Source organism: Columba livia, chromosome 2 (assembly GCF_036013475.1).
Source record: "Columba livia isolate bColLiv1 breed racing homer chromosome 2, bColLiv1.pat.W.v2, whole genome shotgun sequence".
Taxonomy (NCBI): Eukaryota; Metazoa; Chordata; class Aves; order Columbiformes; family Columbidae; genus Columba; species Columba livia.
In genome coordinates, this window is record NC_088603.1 from 39,151,230 (window position 1) to 39,172,988 (window position 21,759).

The window sequence follows — 21,759 nt, forward strand, 5'->3', positions numbered from 1 at the left end:
GTGAAGTATATGTGGTTTGATGGAATGTTTGTGACCCCCCTTTATTTCTTACTACTCTGGATGTTTCACCTTCTGATACTGAGGTGTATCAGGGTATAAAAATAAGTCTCCTTTGTGCACTGGATATAAACAGAATCACTTTAAATATGCCATTTTGCTCTCACAGACCCAACAAAAAGTCCCTTAAGGTTTAAGTTTGACAAGTGTGTGAACTTTACTCAAGACCCATGGTGCTGACATCTCGGTATGATTAATAAACAAACATTCTCTTTACACATCAGCATGAGCCTCAAGAAGCAGAGTTTAGAAGATATGCCTTGAAATGTAGGCCAGATATTGAATATAATCATGAAAAGCATTTGATTTTCCCATAAAAGTAGCAGATACAAGGTCAGCAAGTGAAACACAAATATGCCTATTATTATCAGTGCTTCACTCAGGCTCCCAATACAAAGTTTTTGTTCAGAGGCTTATGACTCATCTATAAATATTTACCAAGGTGGCAAAACTAGCACCAGAGAGTTTCTACTAAAGAAGAGATTTTTCTAAACAAACATTTTATCAGAAAAATAGGTGTTCCATCTTGAAGTTTTGTGAAATGGTATAAGAAATTTCTGCTCTGCATTGGAGTATCCTAATGCAGAACATCCATAGAACTGCAAACAACAAATGAAGAAATGGACAGTTTTGCATTTATTTTTCTTTTATTTTTTTATTTCTTTTTTATTTTTTTATTTTCTTTTATTTTTTTAACCAAGCTTGGGTCAAAACAGACTTCAAAGAAGAAAATAACTAGCTTTCAAATACTTAAGAATAATTAAAGCATAATTCTACTGTATTTTCGGGAAAACTATACATGTTATAATAAATCTCAGAAGCTTTATTTCACTTGGAAATACATTTGAAAGAACTGCATGTTCTCAGAAGTGTAGTGACATTAGAAGTAGTTCATTAAAATGGTTCTAACTTTTTGAAGCCTGTTAGGTCAGCAGTATCTCTTCATGCGAGCTAAAATTGCAGACTGAAAAACTTGTAGATGTCTGATAGTAGAGAAGTTACTGTTGTTATAAGTCTTTTCTGATTATGATAGAGTGGAGAAGGTTGAGGCTGAAGCCAGTAACTATCTTTCCTCTCCATGTAATTTGAGAAAACATTAAAAGATGAGTGAGAAAAGGATTGTCTTAATTTTACAGCAGCTTCACAGCTCTCTGAGTTTAGCTTATTTATTTATTTATTTATCTTTAATAATCTGGTAAAATGTACTTCCATTGGTATAAAGCAGTGTGTAAAATACTGCCATTCAGAGGCAGCATACTCCTAGACTCAAGAAGTGGAATTTCCAAGGTGTGTCAGATGCTGTTTGGGACCATAATCCTGCCTCTCTGTGCTCTGCCTCCCATATGTCAGCTGCTCATGTTGTAGGACACTAATGAACACTAATAGATCTTAATGATAAGGAAGTTCTGCTCAAACCAAAGGTGTACACCGGGCAGCACCACTTCTCTCCACAGCAGGACAACAATCAGAATTTGATGTGCAAATGGCCACTGGCAGATGCTTGTTAAAGATAGATAATCTCTTTTCTCTTTTCTCTTTTTTTTTCTTTTTTCTTTTCTTTTATTTTCTTTTCTTTTCTTTTCTTTCTTTTCTTTTCTTTTCTTTTCTTTTCTTTTCTTTTCTTTTCTTTTCTTTTCTTTTCTTTTCTTTTCTTTTCTTTTCTTTTCTTTTCTTTTCTTTTTTTTCTTTTCTTTTCTTTTCTTTTCTTTCTTTTTTTCCTTTTCCTTTTCCTTTATTTTTTCTTTTTTTCTCTTTTTTCTCTTTTTTTTTCTTCTTTTTTTTTTTTTCCTTTTTTTCCTTTTAAGACCTTTTCTCGTGGTTTTTATTCCTTTAATTTTTTTCCACAGTCTTTGGTGGCTTTGTACTTTAGAAGACAAAATGTGAAAAGGAAATGAAGCTTTTAATTGCAGGGCTGCATGTCCACAATCCTCGCTTTTAAAGAACAGCACATGGCCAATGTCTCTGAATATCAAAACAATTTTATTTAGGTGTCTCTTTTTGGGAAGCTGTAAGAGCGTTAGCTGATTTACCATGATCTGTGAAATCGCTTCCAGGAGCTGCCTAAACTTTTAATTTATTTTTTTCTCCACCACTGTATATTTATTATTTAACTGCTGTGGAGCATTTGGTTGAATAGTAAAACTATTTTTGCATTCCAGCAGTGATATGTGGCCTCAGTCAGGGATCAAGGCCGGATGATATTTTTTGCAAGCTGTTTTGTTTTTGTTGAATTAATAGGAAAAAGATTATTCTGACCCAGCAAGTTTATAATCAAAGTCTACAACAGGATATAACAAGGGGCTGAGACAGATGAATAGGCAGTAAACATGTTTAGAGAAAGAGGAGGAGGAGGAAAAAAGCATATTTTCTCCATAAGAAATAGTAATTTCCACTCTTTACCTGTTTGGTCACTGTTTCTTCTGGGATATAGATTCCAGGAGAGATTATTTGCAAGTGAAGGAGTCCTCCATCCTTCAAACACCTGTACAGGTGACTAAATCCACACGTTTCCTTTAGAGGATTGAGGCTCCAGGGTTTTACAGCCTCCTGTTTGATTCTGTTTTTTTATTACCTTCTTGCCTAGTGTCATAGTGACAAAATGGCAATCAGACACTTTTGCTTTTATATTTACAGTAACTTTGAGTGATCATATGGGGACTCACACAGGAAAGCATAACTTACTTTGAACCTCCTACCCTTTCCTCGTGTATGGCTTAAAATAAGTATGCACAGTTATCAAAGTCTTGTCAGGACTTGTAACTTGTCTGCAATAACAAGGTTAACCAGCAATAGCAGTCTATGCTCTGTGGTTGCATGCCAGTAAAACACTGACAAATTGAAAACTGTAATGAGAATAAACACATTATGAATATACCAAGCACATTGACACTTTTACATTAGGAACTGCGGTCACGGTAAGTTGCCTTGTCCTAACCAACCCCTGCCTTTTGAAATAGGGCCCCATTTTAAACTTATCATGTGCTCTAAAACAGTGGCAATAAATGTGTCCCATGTGCCATAACCCTAGGTTTTCAAGACATGGTTTAAAATGATTTGCCTGCTTGGTGTATTCCTACTTCCCCCAGTAAACAAGATTGAAAGTTAATAACAAGAATGTTTTCATAAATGAAAACATAAATTGTCATGAAGCTGAATAGAGTTATAATTTATAGGCAATCAGAATTTTAAAGCAATAATTGTTCTACTATTTTTATTCTGCTTTATTTTAGTTGGTGGATTTAGTTTTGTTTTATTTTGTTGGGTTTTTGTTGTTGTTGTTTGGGGTGTGGGGTTTTTTTTTTTGGTGGTGGTGTTCATTTTGTTGTTGTTGTTGTTTTTCCCTGCAGATATGATTTGGCATGTGTTGATTAATAAAACATTCACTGAAAATCATTTTCCAGCAATGAATTCTCCTAAAATGAGCTCACTGTTGTTCTGCAAATCACGTAGAGGATTCTATGGACAGAAAAGTGCCACTTCCTGGTTTGGCATATAGCACGTACACATGCAATAAGGATGTGAAGGGGTGGGTTACTCCACCAGGACTGAGAACTACAGGTCTAGACTGAGAGCTGTGGGTCTAAATTTGGCCCTTTGCATATCAAAGTGGAGTGCAGGGGGTTGTTTGATTCCCCTCCGCCGCCGCGGCAGGCAGCCGGTGCGGTGGGCAGCCCTGGCAGGGAGCAGCGCAGCTTGCAGCAAGCAGGTGTGTCGCAGTCAGGAGCGAGCTGCGTTGGCAGTGCTGCACGGGGAAGTTCGTGCAGTGATTGCCAGCACTGGCTAGAGCAGTCATTATATTTCCGCTTTGCCTGAGCCTTCTCAACGTCTGTTTAATTTCCTCCTCCTTCCTACCCCTCCAACAGGTGAGGTTTGGCCAGTATCTGTAAGGGACATGTTGCACAGGAGAGGAATGGTAGGGTAGAAAGGATACTTTGGACCCTGGAGTAGTTCAGGTAGCCCAGGGCGATGTTGTCAGTGGTTAGAAACAAAAGTGAGTGCATTTGAGTCTCCCAAGCAGTTTGTGGAGGATCTGCTCTCAGCCAAGCCTTGGCATTCATGCAGGACCTGACAGGCTGCCTTGTGGGTGTCCTAGGCAGCCCAAGAAGTACAGCACTAGCCTTTGTTGTCACTCAGATTTGGGAAGTAGGATGTCAAAAATGCAAAGGCAGGGGGTGGGGCCATAGACCTATTATCCCTCCTTATCAGGCCATGGAGCAGCGCCAGTACCTGAGGGAACGGCTTGGAGTGTGATTGCTCACCTCCCATGAAGAGAGGGTGCATGCCTTGAGACTGTAGCTGGGTGGTTTTACTATCCTGCCAAAAATTCAGAAATTTCCCTCTTTGTATCAGGATGAAACAAGTGTTCTAAGGTGACTCTAGAGAAGCCAGCAACCTAGAGGTTATTAGGACACTCACCTGGAAGATAGAGACCCATGCTGCAAACCCTGATTTTGCTTCACTCAAATTGGACATTTGAGCCTGCCAGAGCTCATATACTACAGATATCCCCTTTCCATCATGCTAGTATTTTTTCAAGGGTGGGATTTTCCCCAATTCTCTTCACAAATCTCTCCTCCATCATGTGTGAATTGTTTAGGCATCAGAAGAAAGACCAAGCGGACGAGGTAAGAGACACCAGCCTGGATTAAGACAGTCTGAAGCTGCAGGCTCTTCATCAGGCAAAGTTTTGGCATCACCTCACTTCAGCAAAGTTTCCTCATGGGGAGCAACAGGTGACAGCAGAGGGAAAAGGACCACACCATTCCCCAAAAGTAGACCCAATCCCATGTTAGTCTTCATGGCAGGGATGATGGGTCACTTACGCTGAGAGTATGTGTATCTGCAAGGGTGAACAGGCAAGGCTGCCTGCCTCTATAAACTCCCTTTGAGGGCTGTAATCACATTGTCTAGTTTCAGCACCCTGCACTAGCTAATGCAGGTGCCTACATCCTCCTGTGAGCTATACAGAGAAATTAGGCTCTCAGATCAGTTGCCTGAACATAGGTGTGTAGCACTATTTGAGACAACCTCATGTCACCTAACTGGCAGCTGCTGCAGCAGAAGGGCACAGCTCTCCTGTACCACCTGTGTTATACCTGTCAGCCTTGGGCTAGTATCTTGCCTACCCTAAATTATTCCAAGCACTTGATGCTTAATTCTGAACAAAGTAATTGAATTTTGGACTCCTACTTTTAATTACCTTGAATTGCAACTGGTCTAGATGCCTGGAGTAAAACATGCTCGTAGAGGTGGTATGATGATCTACTCTTTCCCCGGAGTCTGAGCAGGTCAGCTGGGAGCAATAATCTTGCAATCTTGTCACCCTTGGGAAGAGCACAAACTTGGTTTGGAAAGCTTATGCAGTAGCTCCCATTATGTTGTACTCTGCTGGTGGAGGTCAGATGGCAGGACTTACATTTCCATCCAGTCTCTTCTCACTGTTCTGTTTTATTTTCTCATCTCTCCCTGGTGATAGATGACTAGGCTCATCTGTGATTCTGGGCTGAAGTTTATATTAATGCGATTTCAGATTTGGCTTCTTCAACGGAAAGAGGATATTTGCTCTTTGTCCAGTCAACAGCCTTAAATGCTTCCCATTTCAGTAATTTACAGATTCGGATGGCATTGAACTGGGTCTTGGAAAACACTGAGTAAAACAGATAAAAGTGTTGAAGTAACAGTATTAATTTATTCATTTTGCCTTCCCAAAGTGTCAAAGATAAAGACAACACTCCAGAATAATTTTCTTTTGAGTGAGCTGAGGTTTGAGCTCTTACCCCAGGAACAACTTTCTTAAGAAGACTGAATTAACAACCAATTCTGTCAGGTCATCTGCCATATTGATGTGTTTGGCACACATGTAATCTTTGTTGTAGCTAAATAAAACTTTTTCAGTGATTCTCTGCTTTTCTGCCCCGCTGCCTTTGGCTACTCCTAGTAGCCAAGCTCAGGGTAAACCTGTGCTGCAGATAGCAGCATCACATGGAGCCGTGCAATAATGCAGAGCTTCATGAAGTTTAATATACTCTGCCAAATAGACTTTGGCTGAACTATCCAATAGCCACCATCTCCTATTCAGTTTTATGTGATTTAGTCCAAAACCAACTGTCAGTCACAGTGGGGGTTGTGTTACTAAACTATCAGTGCACTGTCAAGCAAAAAATGTTTCAGGTGCGTGGCAAAGTGGTACCCACCCAGTGCTTTGCTATAATTACATGGATGTAACTAACGAGGGAAAAGGTGGTTTAAATCTTTTTCATCCAGTCTTTCACTACCCTCTTTCTCCAAACTGTAGTGCCGGTCACAAAAGGCCTGGAACACAGATTAAAATAATAGGTGTTAAAATTAAACATTTTAAAAGAATAAAGTCCAATAGTAAACTGAAATGAAAATTAAGCCCTTGTAAATGGTCCCTTTATTTGATATTTTCTTCCTAAAGTTTCAGATTATGTTAGCATTTTATAAAGATTTTTGGTAAGTATGGATGTGGGAAAGAAATACTGCCAAAGTTTATGCCACATACTGCTTCATAAAAATATGTGCGTATTCATGTCAGAAGGAGAAATATACTACCTGGCATTGAGGTAAAGAGTTTGCAGTAGATACAAGTGCTCTAATCTTGGTTCAAAATTTTTTTTTTATTTAAATATTGTTTTGTTCATGTTAGATTAGGTCTTAGAAGTTATGTCTGAGAACAAGACTGTAATGAATATGCAAAGAGTAAAACGACACTCTAAAGAAAAAGCTATTATTAGAACTCAGCAATAAATGATTTTCAAATGGCACTAACATTTTCAAAAGTTATATTTCTGTTCCAGAAAAGAATTAACAGCCATAATCTTAAACAGGGAAGCATCTTAGTTACTATATTGCATCATAGAAAAGTTCTCCATTCCTCTTTTGCTCTAAGCTGTGGTAGGCTTAGAAATGTCCTGCAATCTAGAAGGGTTCAGTAAATCTGGACTTATTTTCTGTCTTGAAAGATTTAAAGCATCTATCACTCTTCTAAAACCTCTCTAGAAAATGGTAGACCTCCTCCCACCACTAGTTTTCTGTAGCCAACAAAACCCCAGCTACCTACTGTGGTCCCAGCTACCTACCGTGTAGGAGGAGAAGCTCTAAAACATAAACAGGCTAGTACTACACCACGCCATCTGATAGCAATGAAGCCAAAAGAAAGAGATGGTTGGAACCGTGCTGGTAAAAAGTTGCTTCAACTCAAGCAGAGGAGAGAAAGTTGCCCAAGTAAGTGACATGGAGAAGCAGGTGAGAAAATGATGCTGAAGCTTCCTCAGCTGCAGGAATCAGAATGAGATTTCCTTGAATAAGTGTTTTGTAACTGCGCTCTCTAATCCAGGAAACTATGCTAGACTGAAAGCAGAAAGTTGCAACATTCAGGTTAAGGGCCAAAACCCCCTCTGAAACTACGCTTTCTCTCAGGGCACTGATAAGGGCAAACTGTTAATGATTTTTTCTGGTAACATCTGATTGCCTTGTGTTTTACAGACAACTGTTTAAGAAAGTATTTTAGCATTAAATGCATTTTGTGAAAGTAGCAGAACTACAATACAGCGCATTTTATGCAAATAACTTATCAACCAAAATGCCACTGCCATTTTACTGAAGGAGCTGTCCCTTGACCTTCCATTTCTTCTCTTTTGCATGACATTGAACACTGGCTTTTAAAGTTATCCCTGCAAAGAATTTAAACAGACATTGATTATGACCTAATCTGCTGATTCTCTTGTTCCCTGCTCCACTTGTATGAAATGCACACACTTTTTCATTTCTCTTATTTAGCAGTTTTTTTCAACAATCTGTTTAAACTAGGTAGAGACAATGTCAGCAAACAGCAGTGATATATAAGCAGGATAAATTCGTCTTCCAAAAATTTACACTTGGTCTTGTGTGTTCTCTCGTTATTAAGGTTAGCTCTCACTTTCTTTCTCTTTTTAAAATAAGCAGTATTGCATTTCTAGGTATCCTGACTATACAGTTGTAAGTTTAGGGTGTCAATTTTCACTTCTCACGCAAAATTTGATTGATTTATTCTCCATGAAGTCAAAATCATCTTCATAATGTTTAGTCCCTTCTGGCTGTGAAAAATCTATGAATTGAAAAAGTCATGACGCACTGCTCTATAATGCTTAACAGTAGCGTTTTCCTGATAAGACAATTAATAATTCTTGTCTTATTTATTTTAAATAAAATAAGCATTAAAATTGGTCTCCAAGAGCTACACAAGAGTAATACTTCTGTTGTAAGACATTCAGAAGGGTTATTTTTACTTGGATCATTTCAGGGTTCTGATTTATCTCACAGCCCAACATCTAGTTGTATCGGCACAACCAGGGGGAAGCAAACTGTGAAGTGGGGAGAGGGAAGAAGGTAACAGAAAGTTTCTTCACTGCCAACTCCTCTGTATCGTTTAATGACAACTTGCATTCCTCCCTAATATTTTTGCACCAAAACCCGTCTCCTCCAAAACAAGGGTCCTTTTTCATGAAATTACCATCTGGACTAACCAGGGTGGGTAGGTTAGAGCCTGGGCTCTACTTTCATTAAACTCTTTGCAGTCAGGACGCAGCCTCTACCGCAAGTGAAACGCGCTTTTTCACAGCTCTCCCCACACATCCACAGGGTCAGATAAAGTTTTCCTCTGGTTGCTGGGAATGAATCACGCGTTAACAAGCTCATCACAGTGTAATTCATTTTTTGTCTGTAACTTTTAGCCATAAGGACAAAGAGGAAAGAAAAGCCTTTGCTTTGCAATACAGTTCTCAGAGAAGCATAGTTTAATCTGAGTCGTCAGGTATTGGTCACCAAGACTAATTTTGATGTGGCCTCAGGGTTTCCACCTCTCAAAGGTACTGATTTAATCACTATTTGCCCTTCACAGACATTTGGAGGAGAAATTTTGCAGTAAAACTCGTAAGAATGGCTTAACCAACAACATGTATGACAACAGTGATGAGCATCAGAGAACAAGCCATCTGTGAAACAGTGGAAAATATCTGTTTCTGGATCCTGGGTTTTTTTGCACATAGTGGCACAAACAGCTGGCTGTTACACTGTCTTTTTTCCTGGTAGGCTGTTTCTTTTAAATTACACACATGACTTTGGGTACCTAAAGTACTTTTAGTACCACTGCTTATGGGAAGCACAGGAGAGATCTTTTCAGAAAAGAACAGCACAAAATTTATTCCCTGTAGAAGAAATAATAAAGTCGTTGGCATTTAGAGATCCTGTAGGATGACTTTAAATGAAGCTGCAAAACATTGGAGAAACTTTAATTTTATCAATTGCTGATGACACTTGAAACTACTTTCAGCAAACAGTGATTCACAGGAAGATGATGCTGTGTTTCTCCATGAAAATAATGTGTAAATATGTACACAGTTCATTATTTTTAAAATGCAGAGTATCAGTTAATTTTGACATTTAAATAGCTCCTCACAAATATGCAAAAATTCAAGCATTTGCTTAACTTCCTGCAAGTATTTCCAAGCCTACAGTTTTTCAGCATTTTAAAATCATCAGAGAGCCTAACAAATATTTTTTTTGAAAAACCAAGGACTTCCTTGTGTTGCACCACTACCACACTTTTCATTTAGAACCAAATAACAATTGAACTCAACTGTGAATATTTCTTTACTATTTGTATCACCCTCATTTTATTTGATTTCTTCCTTATGTAAGTGGAAATGAATGTTGGTAATGAAATGTTGCAATGGTATTACTGGCCACTGTAATGCTGAGAAATGCTGGTCTACCTCACCTAATCATTTTCCAAACCTAGTGGTTGTGATTCACCATGAAAATTATTCAAAGAGCATTTTCCCATAATAACTTTCACAAGCTAGCAATGTTATCACAGTAGCAACAAAACCAGCTCGATCTGTTCTGGTTCCTATTGCCATAGTATACACATATGATATATACAGATACACTGTCTGACATTTCCAGCATAGTGTGATATAAGTGGCTCAACCAGATTCATATTCTCCTGTGGCAGGTGAAGTACACTGTGCTAAATGATCTGCATTTACTACCAACTGACAACACCAGTGATGTGGGCATGGGGCATATAATGGAAAGAATATTATTCACTTCCTACATTCCCAAAAGACAGTGGAAAATACATATAAGGAACCTTAGTTCCTCAATGCATAGAGCAGGGATTTGGGAATGTGAGTTTAACACCAACAAAAATGTGTACAGCTGAAGTAATACAGAAGACTGGTTGAGATGAGAATACAGATGCAGTCTGGTCAAGGAAAAACCTGACTGTGACTGAGCTGTTACCAAGTTACATCACTATTCCTTACAAAACCAACAAGGTCTTCTCTGACATGTGCTGTTGCGAGCAGCTTTTTGATTCCTTCCAGACTAAGATTATGCCGTGTATCTTTTATAGTTGTTATAGTTCTTCAGCGGCCATGACTGAAGTTTGATGATCCTGAACACATATGTGTTTTGAATGATTTTGCAGCATGCATCTAAAAAAGCTTAACATGGTATATTAAAGTTACAGTACTAACGACCATTAATGTTTTTTCATTATCTTTTATTCTGGCATGCCTGAAACTACAGCTTGACCCATAGTCTACTGAGGTCAGGAAGGATCTTCCCTTGACATTAGAGGGCTTTGGATCAGTTGTGTCAGTTTCTCAAAACAAAGACCCTATCGTTTGAATTCATCAGCAGGTGGTTTCATCGGTAGCACTCAGGAAACTAGCTAAGTTTGCTGGGTCAGGGACAGCTTGTTACGAGTTCATAACTGTTCTTAACTGCACAGTGGAGACTTTGCTCAGATCATGGTTCTATGAATACAAAGAATAATAAGTGAAATTCAAACTCTGAAACTATGCAATTTATTTCCATTCCAGAGAACTAAAAGAATCCAGCAAGAATGGATTCTCAAGTACTGAGGTGACAAACGTTTCTAGAATACACTAGCATGCAAGCTTTTGCTGAGTAAACTACAAACTTCCATGCTATTGCAGAATGACTGTCAGTTCCTGCCTCACAAAATCTAAGTGTAACTTTTGTCAAAGTGTTAATCAAAGTACACCACCAAGAATAAGTCATTTCAAGAATACCATCAACGAACTCATTTGAACTCAGCCCAGCTGCTGCCTGCAGCTTCAAACAGATGCTACACTTATTCCAGGCACTCTCCGGTTCCTTGTTGTCCATCACACTTTTCTGGAAAATGGGGATAGCAACTGTTACAGCTACAGAGAAGTCTGCAGAAAGGTTGACATCAAAGATGTGTTTTTACTTTCTCAATGTGCTAATTTTCTTTTCACTTTCACAAACAGTGTCTGGTATATGTTTTGGCAGGCTTGTGCTTCTGGCTTGATTTACACCATTCATGCCAGTTAAGGAAATTTTTATCCCAAATTTTAGATCATCTGTGGTTAAGGGCCATGGACATTACAATGAAATAATGTTCTTGTTTTGTTTATTTACAAGATCTTATTTTCTATTGGACTTTTCTTAGTGAATGAAAATCTCTTTTCCCACAGATGAGCCATAGTAACTTCCAACAGGAAAGTAACTTTCTTCTAGTGGTTTTTAGTATGTCTTCACTTTAAAGAAATGTGTTATGAAAAAAGTTGCAAAACCTACTGTTGCTTGCAAATAAAAGATTGTTAAGTAAGTCTGAAGGTGGTATAAAATACTTTTGGGCTAAAGAAAGCATAAATCACACCAACTCACCGTAAAATTAGACTTTTTAAGGTACAGTACTGTGTAAATCCATAAAGCCAGCTACCACAGGCTCTCAGTTTTTTGAATGTTTAAATTAAGCGAATTCTGTCAAGGTATTTCTCACTATTAGGATAATATTGTATACAAAACAACTAGAGATGGGTAAACTCATTTTACCTCATTACAAACCCATTCAAAGACCATTTCTAATAATGAAATATTATTAGCTTCTTGCTCTTTTTAGGAGATGATCACATAGAATAATATCTAATGGTAAAATAAGGGAAGCAGAAGAGAAGAAAGCAGCATGGGAAAACAAATACAAACGTAGTGTGAATAATGGATTAAATGGTATGGACAGAAGATCTGAAAGGAATACTAGCAATACCTCTATCCACAGTCCAAAGAAATACCTGGCACATTAGGTAGCTGTGTGCTATTTCCTGGCTGCTAAGTTGTTGTACAGTCCTAATTCTTACTAAAAAAAGGTTTAAATTGCATCAAAGAAAAGTCTGCAAATTCGATTCAAGCTAGTTCTGCAAAACCTGTGGACCATAAGAATAATATAAAATGTTCACAGACATTAAGTTTGCTCAAGACTAATGATAATCCCTTGTGAAATGCAAACTGAAATTTGTTTGCCTACCAAACAAGGCCTTTTTCTTATCCCCCTTCCCATTCACAGATACAGGCATGTGTTGGCTTGTTATTGTAGTTTATGAATGTTGGCCTTTATTTCTGTGAAATTAGTGTTATCAACTTCATTTGACAAAACGTAAAATTACACGTAAAGCTGACAGACTTGGAAAAAGTAATAGAAATTAAAAGGAGATAAACATAGCTTTATGAAGCTGTGTTCTCTTAAATAGTTCTTTTACTGTGAAGGGCTACATAATTACACCAAGCCATATGTGCGTCTTTTTTTTCTTTAATATATATTCCTGGAACTGGACAAGTGCTAATAGCAATGCTCAGGAAAATGACATCTATCATCCAGAAAGTTCTCATCATAGCTTACTCTATCAGTTCAGTGATGAAAAGAAAAAAAAGCCATCTATAAATCAGTATCTCCAATTAATGTTTTAGCTGAACTTAAAATAATATTCTAAGGTCAGGTCATAAAAGTGTGGGATTAGGCAAAAGCCAATAAGGGTAGCTGTAACTTCTCCTTTACCTGGAGACTGACGTGATGAATTATACTGTTCATAGATAGCACAGGACAGGTGGAATTTGAAAAATACGTCCCATAACATAAATCATATGACCTAAACAAAACATTCCACAGGTTATGGGTTTTAGTATTCTGGAATCAAGATTTCTTATGCCAATTTGTAGATTTTTATGTTCTTCATTGGCCTTTTAATAACAATCAATTTGATCTTTCTATCTAATTGCTCTCATGTTAATAATTATGCAGGGTTAGGAAAGCTCTAATTCTTAACTATACATATGGGAGGATGTATGGTTATGACATCCCTTTAAAATCTTCGTGAGAAAGATGTGACCCAGGGCAGTGAGAAAACTCTCAGAAGAGCTGATGAGCTGCTCACAGTGCCAGGCTGAGGTAGCTGCCCTGTGCTAACTTGCTGTGCCATCCCTCAGAGCCAGAAACCCTCCCCAGAACCACTTGCCTGAGGTTGGCAGAGAAACTTCTAGCTCCTGTGCTTTTATGGGCTCCATTTTAACTATGTCAGCATGTGTCACAGTCTCTTGGTTACTTACTGTCTCAGTCAGGGAAGCTGCTTTTTGGAGGCTCTGTGGAGCTTGCAGGATTCCCTGAGAGTCACCAAGCAGGGTCTTGAAGCCCGCGTCTCTGTGTCACACATGAAATGAAAGGAGCATTTTTCCTATTAACTGTGACTCTGACAGTTCAACAATGGTGGAGACTAGCAAACATTTTATCTTGGGAAAGCTGGCTGAAGATCGCTGTCTTTCTGCTTATTCCAGCAGCTCTATGAGCCAGTACAATGGACACAAATGTTCTGTGGACAATCACTCTTTTTTTTTTTTTTTGGTTTTCAAAGCACTTCTTTAGACTCTGCTGTTTCAGTCACTGCTTTACTAAGCAGCCCCACAAACACTTGCACAAGCACGACGGGGGGGCAGAGACTGATACGGTCTTTAAATCATCTGCAGTATGAGAGAGGTAGGAACATGTCAGACTCGCTTTGTTTCTAGAGTCATATGTTGGAATAACAAGATCCTCTTGTTCTTGTTTAGCCACACTTGCATAGGGCAAGTTCAAAGTGGAGGGCGAAGGAGAAACTTTCTTCACCTTCTCCCTGCCTGCACGGGAAGCTGAAGTCCCTGGTAGGCAGCTTCTGCTCCCCCCTCACTCCCATGGCCAGTGGCACAGATGTACAGTGGGGAGACAGCAACTGCTTCAATTAAAATCTTGTCCACTGTGTAGATGACCATGTCCATTTTGGCTGACGATGGAAGGAAGGAGCTAAGGAGGAAGGAGGAACAAGAGGTCAAGCTTGACATAAATGTCAAAATAGTGGGTAATCACCTGCTTCAATCATTCTCCTGTTTGAAGACACAGGGTCTGGGGAACTGCTGTATCAGCTGTGCAGTGTATAGGGAACAATCTTTTACACCTCCAGTGCTGGAAAAGCAGATCTATTTTCAATTCGCCACATGAAGAATGGGGTTGCAAACATCCAGGTGTGCCTAGAAGTGGGTTGGTTTCTGTTTCCTTTCTGCACACTTCTCTTCCTGCCCTGTTCCTCTCAGCCCCTCCACACACCCGCCCCTCGTTACTAGTAACAAAAATAACAATAATAGTAATAAAAATTTCCCAAGTAAGCCATTTCAGCAGATTAAACTCCTTTTGACCAAGCCATTCTTGAGGTGTTATTTCCCCTTAGAGTTAATATTTGTCAGCATGGCTGCTACTAACTTACTATACAAATTACTCTACCTTCTTCGTACTCTTCTATTATTCAGCATAAAAAGTATTTCACTTAACAAATACCTTTTCTTTTCTCTGAATGGTCTTTTCTAAGCCAGGGCTAATTCTTCCCTTCTCCCCCCCCAGTGTCAGAAAGGCAAAGGGGAGCTTTCCCCTTGCTTGTGTAGTGTGGCTCCCACTCCCAGCATACCTGGGACAGCTGTAGGTGCTCACTCAATCCTGCGGCAGGTGGAACTGGTAGAGAGAACTTAAAATAAGGGATGGTGCAAGGATGGGGCTTGTGAGAACTCTGTCCTGCCTCTCCTCTCAGGCTGCTAGTGACAGTGCCATAATATGAGCCAAGTGCTTTACTTGAGGACAACTATTAGCTCTTCCCATCCAAGTAAGAGGGTTTTTTTTCTTTGCTACACTGCTGTTTTCCCCTCAGCCTTTCAGCTACAAAAGCTAACAACTTGCATCAACACTGCTGTTGCCTCTGGCTCTTGCCTAACTCACGGTGCACATCTGAGAGTGGGGTGCGCCGCGGGGGACGGCCAGCAACCAGCGGATACAGAGATAGGTGCGGGCGCAGGAAAGCCGAAACGGGGCAGGATGGTGACATCTCCTCGGGAAGGAGAGGAGCGGGAGCCGGAGGGGTCCCGCCGCTTGCCGTTCCCGGGGCGGACCACGAGATGGCTCCGTGCGGGCTGACCCGGCGCCCGCCGAAACCCCAGAGGGCAGCGCCGGGTGAGAAAACAAATCCGTGATTCTTGTTCTGTCACATTTTCAAGGCGCTTGCTCATCCCCGGGTCTGCTGTAGGACGGACACACCCCTCCAGCAGACCTGAACGCTGCGCTGGGGAAAAAGAAAGGCCGCCCAGGCTGGCCTGGGAAAATTTAGGCTTGAAATCAGACTGAACCACGCCTGGTACTCCGGGAGGTCATTAATGGACTCTGCGAGCCTCCCCTCGCCTCTGTGTTAGGCGCTGGAGCGGGCAGCTGGTTTTCCACTGCGAATGTGCTGGCAGCTCTGTTAGCAAAATCAATGGCTATTGGTGGGAAATGGGTGGGTCGACTAAGTAGGTAAAGGTGAGAGAGACATTGCAAAGACTTTCAGGGCTTTAAAAGTTGGAACAGAAGATTCTTTTTTTTTCCTTACTCCTTTGAGGCAGGCTATTTCCATGAAGAAAATTCTGCTCACATTACAAAAGGCGGATGTCAGGGGGGTTGACTGTCATTGAGGTTGAAATGAACTTTGTCACCCTGTTTAAATATTTAAGTCTCCTGATACAGGCAAATACATCACGAAGTGCTAAAAAATATATTTAAAAATACAGTTGCCTTTGAGATGAAGCATTCGTATTCCCACTGTATCAGTTCACTTTGCTCAAGCAACCCTAAAGTACAGAGTATGGCAAGAACCTGTGGACCAGAGAAGCAGCTCCACTATCACACTCTGCCTATTTGTGCATTTGAAGCAGTAATACTTCGTTTTAGACTAACAGTTTCAGTCACTCTGTTGATTAAAGTGATTTCCAAGAGGTTAAACATCATATTGATATGCATGTGTACCAGTTTTCTTTCTGCATCCAATCATACAAATGTCCTATTCTTTTAAATAGCTGTGTTTTTATTATAGTTTTGTACCATTTTGTATACTAGTGATATTTAGGTAATTTTTTTTTTTTACTTTCTTTTGGCAGTCTTACCTTTCAGTCTTTTCCAAATACAGGGTTTCCACTGTTACATTGCTACTTTGGTTGTATTGAAAGGACTAATTTATTAATAACTTAGAATTCATAAAATCGTCTTCAAAACTCACACATGAATGATCCTTGCTTTGGATGCAGCGTTAAGGAAGGTACTGTATGCACTTTAAAATAAATGGTCATTTTTTTAGATTGAGTTCAGCAAAATAATTGTTTGGAGAAACTGTAAAGTGGTTCAGGGCAGAAACCAGTTTTATGTCAGTGTATTTTGTCTGATGTGATCTCAAAGGGCAACAGCCTTCTGGACAACTGTGAGCATGGAAGTCTAAAGCTTGTGCAAGTGAGATCCCTCAGCCATAATTCAAAGTCTTATCTGAAGGACAATCTGTACACACCATATTGGCAGCAAAGACAGACTTTCCATTTAGGTTCATCCCTTCCCGTGAAGGTGGAAGGACTCATGATCATCACACTGTTTATATCTCTTGTAGGCCACACAAACGATTCTCTGAGTGGCTGAAACTGTGAGCTGGGGTGGAAAATGCTAGAAAGAGCTAATGGAGACCTCTCCTCATATACACTGGTGGAAATTATACCATGAAGATAATGCAGCCCAGTATGAACAGCAAACTTCCTTTTTGCTGATAGTTTCCAAACCTCCAACTCTGACACCATACTGGTTTGGTTGTGGTGGGTTTAACTGGTAACCCAAACATCTTCAATCCTCCAAATGCATGAAAGATGCTACAGAATCCCACAGCTGATGAGGAGCCAGTCATTTATACATCCTTACACATTGCTTTGTACATTTCTTGAAGGCAGAAAATATCTAAGACAGTTGGTTGATTCACAAACATTTTGAATAAATCCTTCCATATCTGAAGGAGGAGAGTGCTCAGGTGTTTCTGTCCTTACAGCAATAGGGCTATAGGGGCCTGATTCTGAAAAGTGTAGAGCATGTGTAGCACCTGATGAGATAAATGAGGGCTGAAGATTCTCTGGGGTATCGAAAAAATAATCACTCTGGTTTCCTTGTTACCATTCTTTTTTGAGCCTGTGACTCTATAAACCATACATAAAATACTGGCATTTATGTCCTTCAGCTGTATGACATCACTTGTCACTTAATGTAAATTTGTTCAGACTCTACAAAAGCCAAAGCAGAACCTGCGTCTGAAATCTGAGCTCCTACTTGTGAAAGAACATACTCTTACTGACTGACTCATATTTTTTTTGCTCTTATGTTCAAGCTAGTGAAAAATGAATATGAAACCAGGAATTAAGACACAAGTTAAAACCTGTGTAAGAGGTTTTAAGCAAAATTGTGTGAATCTATGTCCAGATCCCACCTGCTTTCAGTTACAGAAGCCGTCAATATATAAATAAGCACTTTCAATGTGCGCAGTGGGGTGGGGATTCATTCAGTGTCACACTGATGTGTTTGACCTGTGGTTGGCCTATAGACATGTGCACATGTGTGGGCAGTGTGGACACTACCTGCATGACAACGTGTATGCATGTCAACCATTTTAGGCCAGCAGTTTAAGCAGTCTAGCAATACGTTTGTGATATGTTTGCTAAAGCTTTATCCTTTGTGAATAAAGCAACTCATGTTTTTAGTCTGCCATTTACACTTGGAAAGATATTTGGACATCTATGTGTCCATACATTTTATGTCTGGCTTTGGTTTTGGGCTGTTTTATTGTGAAGTGTTGCTTTAGGCATACGCAGCGGGATGTGTGTTGTGGGGTATATGGTGGGATATACGTTGTGTTCGATGTGATGAGTCTGTGGTCCTCCTGTGCATACCGGACGTGAATTCCTTTCTAGCTATGTGCACCGGCTGCTGGCCAAGTTCTCTCCTGCCCTAACATGTTTGCACTGGAAGAGACACTTGGTTCACATCTGGAGAGTAGCTGATGCAAAGTGTCATGATCGCAAAGGACAAAACAATCCCATGCATAATTCAGACTAGTCATATATATGTATTGAAAAATGCAGGCTAAAATCTTGAATATGACCTTGTCTTCAAAAGGAAGCCAGTGGAGGAAATTAAGTGATGGTATGATGTCTTTTCAGCACAGAGGCTGCTCTGATCTAAATCAGCTTTCTTGAGATTAGCTGCCTCAAGCCTGGATACTTGAATAATACTTGTGAATTTTGGCCATCAAATATGTATGGATTACTATAACTAGAAATCGATCCCCTATTCACAGAGTGAAGAAAGCATTTCTGAAAACAAGGATGAGTTGAATGCAAGGATAGATGTTCAAAGGAAACCTGAGACTGGGCCCATCTGTAGTAATCTGAGAGGAAACATTCTGGGAAAGGGAGACATTGTTGTGTGGGTGATGGTGATGTCTTCAAAATATTTCCTCTTCTCATCAGTCTGATGAGGAATGTGGTATGTCTCTGCATGGATGATCTGATTAAAAGCATGGGAAACATTTGGGAGGGGATAGATGTGAGGAGCTCAGTAAAGAGGAAAAAGGGAAAAGAACTAGGAAAATATTATAGAAGGTCTTCAAATAGGAAAAGATGAAAGATATAAGTAAAAGTTAGACCAAATTATTTTGAGTTATGAATGGTTTGTTTGTTTTCCTGTATTTATTGGAACAAAAAGAAACTGAAATAGTGTGAATCCCATGTTGAGCTCAGGAATCCTTATATATAAGACAGCTGAAAACTGGGAAGGTATTTTCAAGTCCCAGCTTTGCAACATCAGTGTGAGACAGGCACAGGCAATATGAAAAATGGTTTTATTTTCAGCTTTGGTCACTGGTGTAGATAAGAATGACTGTATGTGCACATCTTTGTGTTTGTGTGGTGTGTATATAAGCAGAAAAGCACATAGTGAATTTACTGAATAGTGAAGTTTTCATAAAAGTTGCATCACCTGGCTTTGCACAGCAAATGCACATGTAAATAGGCAAACATAACAGAAAAATATTAAGTCCATTTAATATCTTGACTGAGAGTTAAAAGTGCAAAACCCCCCCTCAATTTGTTTTGCTTCGTTGTTGTTTAAATGTATCTACCAAAACAGTATACAGCATTATGCATTAAACATTGGATATCTAGGGGGGATTTATGACAAGTCTTGCTGTAGTTCAGTCGCAGAAACCACGACTATGGATTTCCCAACTTCTGTCTGTGAGTCTTGGTTAAAAGACTAATTTATTAGTTAAAACAATTCACACTGTCATAATATTTTATATTTAATTTTGATTTTAAAAAGGAAAAGGGGAAAGATTTGACAATTCAATCTGAAGAATGTATTTGTGTTAAGTTAAAGACCTAAAGTATTTAAACCAATGTTTGCACACTACTGAGAATACATTGCCTCCTTTTAGATAACAGTAATTCTGTCCTCAAAGACAAATAATAGAAGTGGGACCTGGGTACCGTCCAGTATAGTCATATGGAATCGACTATAAGACAAAATACCCCCTCCTGATTTGATCCTGAGATGGGGGAAATGCAGTCAGTTCATTTAGTCAGGGACCAGATGGATGTGGTGAGATTTTTTTGGAGATAAACAAGGTGAGCAGACATGCACATCTGTATCCATTTGACATACAAAGTGCTGGAACAAGTATAAAAAGTCCAAGACACCGTTCTTATTGTGAAAAAGAAAACCCAGAAGCAATGGAATTTGGTGTCAGGAAATCTCACTAAACAGTGTAGAACTGGCTTTGTCCACAAATTTGAGTTAGGGGTTTATCAGTGGAAGAGTCTGGTGGAGGGGGGAAAGCGTTTCACATCATGGACAGAGGAGATCCTGCACTGCTACATGACCTTGGCACCTTGGTGGCTTCACTTGGTCCTGTGAGCCCTGCCTGGTTAGCAATTTTGCCTTCTACCGGTAGAAGACCAGTTGCCATAACTGTGTTCCTCTCCTTAGGAAAACTGATTGTGGGCTTTATTTAACACTGTAGGTATACTGATAGCCAGAACACCTCATAGCACTTTATACAGAAGTGTAAGAAAGTGATGGAAATATTCCTTTTGACTTTGGCTACGTGATGTTTTATTTTTAAGAATAACATCGTGTTTTACCAACAAAATCAAAAAAGAAAAAGATACCAGGTTTTCACAAAATTAAGCTTCTTATGTTTGGGCAAGGAAAGATAGAAAATTTGATCCAGTCAAAGTTACTTCAAGCATAGATGAGATGTGTGTTTCAGTACTGACTGCAGTCAGTGCATGCAAATCCTGTGTCACAGGGAATAAGATGAGAATTAAGTAGGTCCATAGACCTCGTATGAAGGAGGTCACATCCCAGTTCAGCACAGTCCAGTCTTGACATCTCCAGGAAAGGTTCCCACTAAGGAGAACTAGGGGGCCTCCTCTAAGATCAGGATTTCTGCTGGATTTCTGGGTGCTGGGTGATCAGATGGTCTGTGTCCTGGCCCACATTCTTTCTTTCTTCTTTGATAAAGCATGGCAGCACCTCCATCTCTGCAACCTCCTTCTCCACCCATTCTGGCTGTGAGCTCTTAGAGGTGTTGCTGCTTGTCTTCCTCCCTCCCTCAAAGATGACAGCAAGTTTTAGGGTTTGTGTACAGGCAGGGGTTGTGCCTCCTCTTCTCACCCTCCTTCCTTATTTCCTTGCAATAATGCAGTCACTGGGTGATCCCAGTCAGCTGTGCCTTTCTACCCTCAAAGCTGCACCCATTCTATCTGTGGAAAAGTCAGGCTGCCAAAGGAGAGTTGCGTACCTCTTCTAGATCACCTCTTGGTCAGTCTGGTCTAAACATGTGCACGTGATACTTAATAAGCATGTGAGAGACATGAATTTGACAGGAATGCACAGTGAGGATAGATACATGCTCACATCTCAGCATGAGAGTATTTCCCTAGGCTCTGTAAGATTGTCCCTTTTCTGAAAGGTAAATAGATGCTTCTGAGCAGGGACCAGTCTTTAGCTGTTGCCTTCATTGCAGCCTCAGATTTTGTGAAAATTCAAATGCGAGAGATGTGTCATCTGTAGCAATAAGAGGGGAAGGTGGTTTTGGTGAGAATAGGGTTTCTCTTTATATTGACTATACCTGTTGAATCCAGATTTATGGTCGTTTGTCACTCTATGCTGTCTGCTTCTCTTGGCCAGGCTTTTTGCTTTGTTCACAAAACTTAAAAAATTGAAAAATATTAATTAAATGATATATTCACTCTCCAAGGAGATAAGATACAGTCTTTTTTACTTTGTTGGGAGCTTTACCTAAATAAAAGAACATCAAAGGGCATATTGGTTCTTTTGTTTATTTAGTTTTGTTATATGCTTTATAGCCTTTTCTGGTATTCAAAGACCTAAGCAACTTTACTGAAATCAATAAGAAACACTGATCCATCCCTCAGCCTTCCCCAGACATCTCCCTCATGGCA

The 21,759-nt window shown here is 39.7% G+C and overlaps 2 long non-coding RNA genes across 4 annotated transcripts in view; one reads left to right on the forward strand and one right to left on the reverse strand.

Annotated features, from left to right (window-relative positions):
• Nucleotides 1-1,859: 1,859 nt before the first annotated feature.
• Nucleotides 1,860-15,204, reverse strand: LOC110360107 (uncharacterized). Of its 3 annotated transcripts, XR_010470111.1 has the most exons (4): nt 14,877-15,196; nt 13,495-13,585; nt 6,252-6,369; nt 1,860-5,704 (listed from the first exon to the last, which is right to left on the reverse strand). It is a non-coding gene; the product is annotated as an uncharacterized LOC110360107 (long non-coding RNA). The 3 variants fall into 3 exon arrangements; XR_010470110.1 differs by having other exon boundaries at nt 1,860-6,369; nt 13,495-14,221; nt 14,877-15,204; XR_010470109.1 differs by having other exon boundaries at nt 1,860-6,369; nt 14,877-15,199.
• Nucleotides 7,207-21,759, forward strand: part of LOC110360106 (uncharacterized) — a 58,824-nt gene continuing 44,271 nt past the window's right edge. Inside the window, exon 1 of the long non-coding RNA XR_010470112.1 lies at nt 7,207-7,302. This is a non-coding gene — a long non-coding RNA (uncharacterized LOC110360106). The remainder of the gene's footprint in view (nt 7,303-21,759) is intronic.